This window comes from Odontesthes bonariensis, chromosome 8, assembly GCF_027942865.1.
Source record: "Odontesthes bonariensis isolate fOdoBon6 chromosome 8, fOdoBon6.hap1, whole genome shotgun sequence".
NCBI classification, from domain to species: domain Eukaryota; kingdom Metazoa; phylum Chordata; class Actinopteri; order Atheriniformes; family Atherinopsidae; genus Odontesthes; species Odontesthes bonariensis.
The window spans coordinates 26,616,256-26,628,651 of NC_134513.1; the positions used below are offsets into that span (position 1 = coordinate 26,616,256).

At 41.7% G+C, this 12,396-nt stretch overlaps 1 protein-coding gene and 2 non-coding genes across 5 annotated transcripts in view; all 3 read left to right on the forward strand.

Moving 5' to 3' along the window:
- Window positions 1-12,396, forward strand: part of LOC142385517 (NLR family CARD domain-containing protein 3-like) — a 369,716-nt gene that overhangs the window by 243,995 nt on the left and 113,325 nt on the right. The gene's annotated exons all lie outside the window — the stretch shown is intronic.
- Window positions 8,099-8,180, forward strand: trnal-uag (transfer RNA leucine (anticodon UAG)). Its single transcript has one exon. It is a non-coding gene; the product is annotated as a tRNA-Leu (tRNA).
- Window positions 9,036-9,117, forward strand: trnal-uag (transfer RNA leucine (anticodon UAG)). Its single transcript has one exon. It is a non-coding gene; the product is annotated as a tRNA-Leu (tRNA).

Sequence of the window (12,396 nt, forward strand, 5' to 3'; positions counted from 1 at the left end):
AGGAATTAAAAGAGTGAATGGATATCCAATATTAAATAATGGAGAAACAACAGCAGTGAAAAATAAAGATAAGAAAGAGATGTTTGGAAAAGTGTTTGTTAGAATTCATAGTTCTGAAAATATCAGTGTAGTAGGGCGAGAAAAGACAATTCTGGAAAATAAGGAGTTATTGGAAAAAATGGTCTAATCAAAAGATTTATTGAATATGTCATTTACAATAATGGAATTCAATTCAATTCAATTCATTTTTATTTATATAGCGCCAAATTATTTTTATGTGTATGTGGTCTTTGCCTGAGTTACTGCTTCGATTTTATTGTATTTTATATTTTTTTGTTTCTAACCTGCCCAGGGACTGCAGATGGAAATTAGCTGCTAAACTACAATCTGGTGCGGGTCATCTCTTTACTTTGTAATTAATGTACATTGCAAATTTTCCCTGACTAAATAAACTAAATAAAAAAAATAAAAATACAACAAATGTCATCTCAAGGCACTTAGATAATAAAGTCCAATTCAAGCCAATTGGAATTCAATTAATTGTAATCATAATTATTCATAAAATAATCCAATTCGTTCATATAGAGCCAATTCAAAAATAATTTCCTAGCTAAGGAAACCAGCAGATTGCACTGAAACGTTTTTTGTTTTTTTTACGATCCAATCTCCCGTCCTGAGCGTGCCTGAGGCGACTGTGGAGAGAAACGACTCCCTTTTAACAGGAAGAAACCTCTGGCAGAACCAGACTCAGGAAGGGTGGCCATCCGCCTCGACCAGCTGGGGTTTGAGAAGACACAAAGGGGGGGGGGGCACTGTAACACCATTCAAAGGATATCTGTTGGAACAGGGAAACACGAGTTAATGACCACAATAATGTCACATGTACATAATATCATTTGAGAAATTAAACGAGAGTAAAGTGAGGAAAGGTGTGACAGATGAGGCCCCCCAGCAGTCTAGGCCTATAGCAGCTTAAAGCTGCTGTCGGCAAGTTTTCAAAATTGAGAGTCTAAAGTCGGAACATTCGAACTGATACAACTTTCAGGTCCCTCCCCCAACCTCTAACAAGCTCCGAATCGCCCTCCAAACCCCTCCCCCTCTGTGGACGAGGTTGTGCACGTGAGTTCACACCAGTGTGAGCGCACACTCAGCAGCGTGTGCACAAGCTGTGATTGACAGGTAGGATTCCTCCACCCTAACTTGATTGGTTAAAAACAGCCGGGAGCGCTCGGTTTTTGCAAGCATGATTACAGGCTTCAGAGGGAGCTACAGATTTCGTTATTTTTCCTAAACAGCCTATTTAATATTCTACTTCCAGAATCCCATGACAGTTCAAGCTAATATGACTAAAAAATAGTTGCCAACTGCCGCTTTAACTATGGGATGTTTCAGGATCACCTGAGCCATCCCTAACTATATGCTTTATAGAGGGGCCTGATAACTGAAGGCTCTGCCTCCCATTCTACTTTTAGAAACTCTGGGAACCTCAAGTAAACCTGCAGTTTGGGAACGAAGTGCTCTGTTAGGAAAATATCTTACAATGAGATCTTTAAGATATGATGGAGCTCGGTCATTAAGAGCTTTATATGTAAGGAGAAGAATCTTAAATTCTATTCTGAATTTAACAGGGAGCCAATGAAGAGAAGCTAAAACTGGAGAAATATGATCTCTCCTGTTAGTTCTCATCAGAACTCTGGCTGCAGCATTTTGGATCAGCTGAAGGCTTTTCAGAGAATATGTGGGACAGCCCAATAATAAAGAATTACAGTAGTCCAATTCATCCAGGATGAATTACTTAGCCAGGTTCAAGGAATCCAAAACATGGGCGCCCAGGCTTAGTTGGTTGCACAAAGGCCAATCCAGGATGAGCAGACACGGATTCATTAAGCCAGGTGAAACCGATCCTGGATAAGTGCTGCACACGGCTTGCTTAAATAGACCCCACGATCGATCATAGATTCACTGATTCACCATGGCAACAAGGGCGGCATATTTCTCCCCAGCAGAGCAAGAACTATTAATGGAAGCATATGAAGAGGTGAAGGAGAAAATAAAACAAAAAGGAAATACTGCCACAGTCAAAAAACAAAGGGAGCAAGCGTGGCAAACCATTGCTGACCGCCTGAATGAGTAAGTAGTGCACAAATACACACTCACCACTCCACTGAAACTATCACAATTAGGCTACAATCCAAATAAATGTTAATTAACATATCGTCACCCTAAAATAATCGCCCAAGTCATTTTTTGGCATCAACTGTGTGGTCCAAAAAATGCCTAAGTCATTTATTTAATCTTAGTTTTTATGAAAAACAAGTGTTCTTATGTCAAGCATCCTTTGATACATACTTACTGACTGAAATTAGTATTTTATGCTATAATTTAACTTTTGGGGGGAGTTTTTTGTGTTTCCTGAAAAACCTGAAAAAATGACTAATGCGATTATTTTAGGAAAGTGGCGATATTTGAAAACATATTTGTAACCTACTTTGATTATGAATAAGTTGAAATTGACTGCATGTGAGTGAAACTATCTAAATGTAACTCCATGCTCCTCCACTGTTTCATTGTGTGTGTGTGTGTGTGTGTGTGTTTTTGTTTGTGTAGATTTAACATGACTGGGCCAAAACGGAAAACATGGCAGCAAGTCAAAGTGAAATATAAAAACATCCTGCAGAATGGTAAGTCCCCTGACAAATACTTAACAAGTGTACTTTTTATTAAGAATGTGCCTGCCGTCACATTGCCTGTACTGTGCATTAATTGGTTTAACATCTTATCATTTTAGATGGTCTGCAATGCTGACTATTTGATCAGTAATGTTGTGGCAAAGTGGCCCGGCTCGGTCCACGACTCCCGAGTGTTTCGGAACTCTATTGGCGCCTATCACAAGGTGAGCCACAGAACCTCTATTGATAACCACTTTTAACATCATGGCTGTGTTAAGAATGTCACTACTTATGAGGTTGTGATGGTAACATTTTGTATTCACAGGTGAAATCCTGGGTGTATTGCTGGGTGACAGAGGGTATGCCTGCCAGCCTTTTCTGCTCACTCCATTTGCAGACCCTCTGGAGGTAAAACTGGCACACAACCATGCCCATGCCAGAACAAGGGCCCGGATAGAAATGACATTTGTTATAGCCTGACCAGTGGACAAGTTCTGTGACAATTGTAAGATTATTTCAAGCCCCTTGCCTTTATCTGTTATATTTTAGGTCAGGGGTGGCCAACCCGCGGCTCTTATGTTCATATCAAAATTTGTGTTTGTGTTGTTTTTTTTTATGTGCGTGTTCGCTTCGTTTGAGTTCAATACGGAAGCGGTCTCCAACCTTTTTTGCTCCATCGATCGGTTTAATGTCAGACAATATTTTCACGGACCAGCCTTTCAGGTGTGGCGGATAAATACTACAAAATAAAATGATACGACTAACACAGACTCTGTGGTATTTAGTAAATACAATAATAAACTTGAATCCACTGTGTACTTGTATGTAACTTTATTAGCAGCGTCCTCCTGATATAACGACTCTGCCTCCTAACGCTCTCTGGTCGCTATGGTAACGCTGAAACATGTCTTCAAAATGCAGCTTTCTTTCTTTGGCCTCTTCTTCTGTCTCCTCACTGGGAAGAAGCTTTCCAAACACGTCTGTTTTTTACTCATTTTGCTCGATTCGTGGGTTTAATATCAGCGCTGATGTGACCGAGACGAGAATCAAGAACAGACGGATGGAACGGAGAGAATTCGCTTCGTTTGAGTTCAATACGGCAGCGGTCTCCAACCTTTTTTGCTCCAGACAATATTTTCACGGACCGGCCTTTCAGGTGTGGCAGATAAATACTACAAAATAAAATGATACGACCAACACGGATACTGTGGTATTTAATAAATATAATAATAAACTTGAATCCACTGTGTACTTGTATGTAACTATATTAGCAGCGTCCTCCTGACATAACTTCTTTTCTGACTCCTAAAGGCGCTAGCATGGTTTGGTCTGTCACAGCGGTGGCGGACCGTGACGTCAAAATGACGTATCAGGCCTGGCGCTTCCCTTGAAAAGACGGCGCAGCGCGTTGTCGTGCACCAGTTGATTTTTGTAACTTGGCGGAGCCGAGCACAACGAACCGGATGGACCGATGTGAGACCAGGCTCAGTCAGGAGGTGCGTTTGTACAGGCAGCTGTACGAAACTGCAGTGAAACAGCACAGGGAGCACGTAAACTCCCAAAACTGGTGCACAGAGATGGGCAGAACTTTGGGGAAAGAGGGAGAGTTCTGTAAGAATGTGTGGAGGAAGCTACAGGACAGATACGTGAAGGCAAAGAAGATGACAGAGACTCAAAAAGTGGTGATGCCGGGGGCTTCAGACCATCACCTCTTTTAACTGAATTAAAAAATGAAAATTATCCGAATACTGCAGCAGCATCATTAATGACAGTATTCCTGCTCTTCATTGTTTTCTTCTCCACTTTCGTGGTTGTAGAGTAGCGGTAACCTTCACGTAGCAGCGCCACCTCTGTGACGGAGAAAATTGCAAGGACGGGCGCAACGACTTGCGCCACTATATATGGCGGGCACGAACTCGTGACGTCGTCAACACCGCTCGCGCGAGCAGACGCAACATCCATGCTTGAGCCTTAACGCTCTCTGGTCGCTATGGTAACGCTTAAACATGCCTTCAAAATGCATCTTTCTTTTTCAAACACATCTGTTTTTGACTCATTTTGCTTGGTTCATGGGTTTAATATCGGTGTTGATGCATCACGTGACCGAGACTAGAGAGAGTCAAGAACAGACGGATGAAACGGAGAGAATTCGGTCATTTTTCAAAATAATGTGGCTATTTGTGGTAACACAGTAAAAAATGCGGTTCTTAGTCTCTGACTGGTTGGCAACCCCTGGTCTAAAGTGTGCGAGAGGAGAGAGGAGGAGGGAGCAGACGTTCCGGAGCATACGTCATTTTTATGACGTATGCTCCAGGGACACTGGCCTGTGGATTTCAGTGGCGTGTGCTCAAATTTAGAAAATAACAGAGAACCGGGCATATTTATCACACAAATGTATTTCAACTCGAAAATAATAGTTATTTCAGACTAAACAAAAAAAAGTCGTCTCCAGCTGTCATGAGGTCTTTAATGTTACCATGTTACTATGTGATGTTGTTTATGTGTTTAATAATAATAAGTCAGGTGAAGTGTGTTTAGGACTTTGTAAGTTGGAATTAGAGGCAAATGGAGATGTAGTAATTTCAGTACTCCTTTATTAGAGAGAAAGAGCTTATTCATTATTCATTTGGGTTATTGTTCTTTTGATAGGAAACCACACACATGACCTTATTGCCTGCAACAAAAGGGAAATAAATCACCTGAACCATCATTAACCTGCCTCTTCCTTTGGACCCTCTGGAAGTCTGATTGGCCTTAAGTTGGTGTTCTGGCGGCACCCCAGTGTGAACTTTGTGTTAACCCGTGAACTAACGCCTGATATAATTTAGCCCAGTGTCTTCACTACACTTGAACTTCATAGAAAATTATGCGCTGTTGCCCTGTTTGTCCCTGCACGGCGCCTGTCTCACAGTGCCTCGCGCGGCTCAATCATTAGTAGTTCAGTGAGTCGAGTTCGGTTGAGTTTAGGTCCTTCCCATGTCAAGTAACGTAGCCGGTAGCTATCTATAACTTAACCGTAGCTAGTTCATCTTTGCAGTCCAGTCATGGTGTCGGGCTCGGATAGGGTATACGGTTTGTTGGAGCTGGGCGAAAACAACGTCTGGATGTATGGAGCCATTTCGTTTACAACGCGTAGGACAACAAAACAACCTGCATGATAGTGATTGATCATGCGTGGAGAAGTTCTATTATGTACAGTGTTGACTAAAATGACTAAAATTTGACTAAGACTAAAATTGATTTTCGACATTGTGACTAAAACTAAGACTAAATTGGGAAGGCAATGACTAAATATGACTAAGACTAAAATTGATTTTTGACAATGTGAGTAAGACTAAGACTAAATTAAAAAAAGCTGACGAAATTAACACTGCTCTGTGCACAAAAGCTTGGCACATCCTTCGAGCCGGAATTGAACCAGCACCCTAATGATAACTGTTGTTGGGCACCTACAGTCGTCCGCTCTACCAACTGAGATATCGAAGGGAGCAAAACCAATCATGAGCAATTCATGAATCCTGTATGAATGCATGTAACCAGGCTTAAGATGCGTATCATGGGACACCTGCAGTTCTCTGCTGTACCAAATGAGTTATGGAAGGGAGCCAGGGGCTTTGGCCTGTTTATCAGTTAAATAAACACAAAAAGTGATGACAAACCATCAGTTTCAGATGCGTTTCAGATCAAATCAGCCTCAGTTTCTGTCATGCATTTAGTCGTTACAGAAACATATCTGGCATCTATCTGGGAAAGTCTCCACATTGTCCAACACAGATGTTGATCCTCAATATACCCTCACATTGTCCAGCGCAAAAGTCCAGCCTTTGTGTTTTGGTTCTTTTTTTGTCAGGTCTATCCACCCATTCATTTGGCACACGATTTTCATCTTCTGTTGTTAGGATGTTTATACCTTGGGTGTGGCGGTGTGCGAAAACCCTCCATTTAGAAGAGCTAAAAACACAGAACATATGCGGCTCATTAAAAAGGCACTATTTCTCATTGGGGCCCGTTTCATACTTTGACCCCTTTTATGCTCTTTCTGTGGGCAGACCTTCTGCATTTGTGCTGTTTGATTCTTTCAGACCTTTGATACGGGACAGAGGCCTGTAGACAAAAAATTTTTAAAAAAAGTTTAAGTTGAAGGTGGGATCTTTTTTCAGCGGTGCAAACAAAGTAGGTCGGGGCGTTGCCGTGAGCCGGATTCTAACCTGGGTTGCTGCGACTACAACGCAGAGTACTAACTACTATACGATTGATCGATCGATCGATCGATCTATCTATCTATCTATCTGTCTATTGAATTTTTAAATTAAAAGCTTACTACTATACTGTAAAGTTAAATTATAGTTTGGTCACAGAACGTGACATCATAATAACACTATTTTATTTAATCTATGGTATATTATTTTTAGCTGTTTAGCTATATTAATACGATGTTTGTTCTAATGGAAGGATATATAAGAAACAATATAACTTGATACTTACTGTAAGACTGTTTTTTTAAGTCGGCAGAGACAACGGCTCGATGAAAAATCCCTCTTCTGTAACGGCTAACTTTTATAATCCTCTAACCTAACGAAAACAAAATCATTAATTTGTTTTTTTGTTGGCTTTGTTGGAGGAGGGGGAGCGGGAGGGGAGGGGAGGTTAATTCAGAGTCAGGGCTTCACCTTTATTGGCCAATTTCCGTTGTCAGCTCGGGCGTTGCTAGGCTCGGTTCATTGTGAGTCGTTGCGACATTGGCTAAACCGTTCAATGTGAGAATGGAGAAGGGTGAAGCCTATTGGAGGGGAGATGCAGACTAACGTGAGCGAGGTAGCGCCAACGAGGCCTATAAATCATAAACATGCATGTATTGTCAGCCTAGGCTCACTTTCACACACCCATTCATTGGTCCTGCAGACTTTGCTAAAGGTATGTGATGCCCACTTGCCCAGCTCACATGGATTGCATGGCAATCAAATAAGTGGATGGTAGGAAATAAGATCTTCTAATCTGTAGCCCCCTGTGACACCTATGGGGGGCGAGAACGGAAAAACCGAAGAAAAATGTGTCTGACTTGACAAGTTTAAGTAGATAATAAAGGAAGCAGAAACTGAAAGGCGACAAAGATCTGATTGCAAGGCATCTCTAAAAGAGCGATGGTTCGAATCCCCATAACTTGGGTTTGACACAAGGCGACAAAGATCTGATTGCAATGCTTTTCAAAAAGAGAGATGGTTCGAAGACCCATAACTTGTGTATGACACCTTCCACAGTTTGGAGTGACTGAGCTTCCGAGTGGGCTTTCTGCAGCTCCAACAGAGAGCAATCGGAGCCACCTGTGCCCAGCAAGTTTCCAACTGTAACTGAGGTGAAGTGCTATAAAAATCACATCAAAACAACTGCCCCGTGTGAGGGTCCCTTGTAGTTGGCTCAAAGGTATCTTTGGTAGTGTGACCGAGTGGTCTAAGGCGCTGGATTTAGGCTCCAGTCTCTGTGGAGATGTGGGTTCAAATCCCACCACTGCCAATGAGGCTGCTTTCATGGTGGCAGTTTCACAATCAAAAGTACAAATCAGTTTTAAAAAAACATTGCCATGAAGAAGATGGAACTCACAGAAAATCACACACATCTGCTGGTCCTTTGGAGAGGTAACCCATATGTCAAGTCCACTTCCACTTTCATCCTCTGATAAGGTTCAAACATGAATCCCAAATCTATTTAGGTGCCACTTTCAGTCTTAATGTGTGACAACAGAAAGAAAGCTCATTTTACCCAGTCTAACTTGTTACTGACATTTTGAAGAACTTCAGTTTCTTCTACTGCCAGAGTTAAAGGGGACCTTGGTCAGAAATCATTTTTATATGTGGAACAACAGAGAGTCCTTAATAAAGCTTATACATTAATGTCACACACAACTAAAGAGTCCCTTCAGGGTCACAGAATAAACAGTGAAACAGCACATGCAAAAAAATGCACCTTCGACCCACGTTGAGCAATGTGAACGCTTGACGTGTTGGTGACCCATGTCGCCTGAAGCCGAGTTCAGGGGGCGTTGCCTAGTGGCAGAGCGTCACACGAAACACATAAAATGCTGGGCGTGTACAATGACGTAGGCACAAGCCATACGTCGGAGGTAGGGTTAAATACACCTTGAGGACTCGTTTTTGCAATTGTATATGCAGTTCATGGAGATGTTGTGTTACGGGGTGTGGATGGTTACAACGTTGGATGCCGCTGAAGAACATATGCGGAGAATACAAGAGCACTACAGTCCCCGAAATTCATCTTACAGGGTCTACTGACAACTGTTGATTACAATCCTTCAGTTCAGTCCGTCTTTTAAAGATGACGCTCCCTTGTAGTTGGCTCAAAGGTATCTTTGGTAGTGTGGCTGAGTGGTCTAAGGCGCTGGATTTAGGCTCCAGTCTCTGTGGAGGCGTGGGTTCAAATCCCACCACTGCCAATGTGGCTCCTTTCTTGGTGGCAGTTTCACGATCAAAAGTACAAATCAGTTTAGTCAGTGCCATGAAGAAGATGGAACTCACAGGAAATCATACACATCTGCTGGTCCTTTGGGGAGGTAACCTATATGTAAAGTCCACTTCCACTTTCATCCTCTGAAGACGCCATTGAAAGTACTGCGGTGACTGCTAATGTTGTGATGGTAACTTGGAGGTTCCTAGATTTCCAAAACCTTAACCAAGACACATGGAAGCTGAGTTGCACAGCGCTCTTTCCGAGGTGCTTTAAATCCTCAAATGTATCTCCCAACACATTTTCCTGTCTTACTTATTTATCAATTCCAGCTGAGAGGCTCTGTGGTATGTGACGTCTCACCTCTGTGTTGCTAGTTGAATCTTTTTTGGATTCTTCTTGCATATTCATTTGCGATGCTTCTATTTTTCCATGCCCTCCCAGAGGAGTGTGTTACAATCCCACTTCTGACTCAATTCGTAGCGACTCCATAATCTCTTTCCGCTAGTAACAAAATTTGGGAAAACTTACCTCATTGTTTGGTTTCCAGAACGATAGTTAGTAGGCATGGTGTCAGTTTCCGTAGCGTAGTGGTTATCATGTTTGCCTCACATGCAAAAGGGTCCTCAGTTTGAAACTGGGCAGAAACATTATTTGCTCCTCCTTTATTTATTTCATCCTTTTCAGAAATTAAGTTGCTTTTTAAATCAGGTATGAGGGTTCAAGCCTTCTACAGTATAAGCAGACCTAATCAGGATAGGAATAGCATTCCACAGTTTGTTGGCAACAGCTGTGAAAGCTCTGTCCCCTGCAGGTCTTCAGGCAGGTGCAGGGGACACACAGTAGGTTTTGATTATGGGACCTAAGGGAGCGTGCAGGGTTGTTGGGCTGAATTTAATCAGAAAGATAAGCAGGGGCCTGACCATGTAGTGCCCTATATGTCAACATGAGTATTTTGAATTGAATCCTGTAGGTTACCTGTAACCAGTGAAGGGAGCAGAGAAGTGGGGTTACATGGGAGTATTTGTTCGATCTTGTAAGTAACCTAGCAGCAGCATTTTGAATGGACTGTAGGCGGTGGAGGACAGTTTTGTTGAGTGAAGAGAAAAGTGCATTACAGTAGTCAATACGAGAAGAGATGAAGGCATGGATGAGCATCTTCATCTCACCTTAGGGTTTCTCTTTGAGGAAGAGATTAAGTTAGCAAAGTAAGCAGTTCTGGTTTCCTTGACTAGGTTATTAAAATCATGCATGAGTTCCTTAAGAAACAGGCGGTGTATTTCAAGCCCAGTGGATTTCGCCAGGCGTTCAGTCTTGCGGCACTGCCTTCTTAGACTACGAACAGTGTTCGTCATCCAAGGAGAAGAGCCACAGATTGCCTTAGATCTTATCTTTAAGGGAGCCACTTCATCAAGCACAACAGAACAGCAGTCATTGAATGACTGCATTAAGAGTTCAACATCCTTACCATTAGTATTAAAATCAAAATCAAACCGTGTCACACACAGGAGTTCACCTTGTCATCCTACTTGTGTTCAACTGTGGGGTCTCTCCGTAAGCTTTCTTTTCTGAATACTAATATAATGAATAATTCTTGTTTTTTTATGATATAGCTTTAATTGTAGCCAAAGCACTGTTTCAATTAAAAAAACACTTACAATTTAAGGATGTGCAGAGTTGCACTGTCTATTTGGAGGACGCGAGCCGGCTGTGGTGACTGCTGACCGCCTGGTCACCTGGGGCCTCATGTACAAGGGTGTGTGCGCACTTTTTCACGTCAACGATCAGATGTATCAAGAGCGACATGATCGTGGAAATGTGCGGGGCCTCATGCTAACTTCAGGGCTGGCGTACACACTTTTCTACAGCTGTTGATTCTTTGGCAACACTTAGAGGGGATGTTGGGAAACTGTTATAATAAATCAATGTGAAAACAATTAGTCCTCAGACAGTGATGTGCACATTTGAGACACATGAACAATTAATACTGATAAACAATTAACACACCCATGTGTCTGCAATAACACGAGTGGATAGAGAACCATGCGCAATACATTCAATTAAAAACAATGGCTGCTTTAGTGGTATTAGCAGACTTTGCAAATGGTGCAATTCGAATAGAGCATGTGTTCAGAGACAGAGAGCGTTGGAGCGCAACGCTCCAACCCTGAGCCGAGCCATGCCAATTATCCGCATCTCAGCCAGGTATATCTAACAGGCCAACATTAAAGCTCAATTTGAAGCGAGAGCCGGTTTTGTAATCAGAGCTATCAACTGTGCACACATTGCTATAAAAGCTCCATCACATCATGAATTTGTATGTTAACAGGGAACATTTTCATCCTATCTGGTTATCTCTAAAGGTGTTGACATTTCTTCTGTTGATATCAAGGACTTGGCGCTCTCTGATAATTTCTGTGTGTTCTCTAACTTACAGTTAACTCCAAACATTCAGTTAACCCGTGTGTCTGTTAGAAAAAGGTACATAAATGAGAATACCAGTGCTAAGTTTATGGAAGTTATAGCTATGTCATCAACTGCGAGTGCAGAGACAGTTGATGAACTCTTAGATAACTTTAACTTGAAACTCTCAAATGTCATGGATACTGTTGCACCTGTTAAACATAAGATGATCTTGAGCAGAAGGCGAACACCATGGAGGAACACAATTATGGTAAAGGCCTTGAAAACAGAATGCAGGAAAGCAGAGCGTAAATGGCGAAAAACTAAACATCAAATTCACCATGACCTCTACAAACAAAGTCTTTGTAATTTTAACCACGGGTTACTCTGGGCTAGACAGCAACACTTATCTGAAATGATTAATAAGAACATCAACAACACTCGTGCTCTGTTTGCTATGGTTAATAAGCTGACAATCCCCCCAAAACAGATAGTTTCAGAACTCTGTTCCACAGAAAAATGCAATGAATTTGCTTGTTTTTTCAATGAAAAAATCAAATCTATAAGGCTAAATATCAACATAAATGAGCAAAATAATAAAATGACGCAATCCTTAAAACCACCTAGGAATCAATAAACTATGATGTCAGAATTCAATACAGTTGACCAAAAAACCATAGAAGAAACAGTCCAGCATCTTAAACCATCAACATCCTGTCTTGACACATTGCCATCTGACTTCTTTAAAACTATTGTAAGCTCTGTCCAAACAGATTTGCAGCAAATAATAAACTGCTCACTTCAATCAGGCACGTTTCCTAAACCCTTAAAAGTAGCTGCCATCAAGCCACTCCTAAAAAAGAGA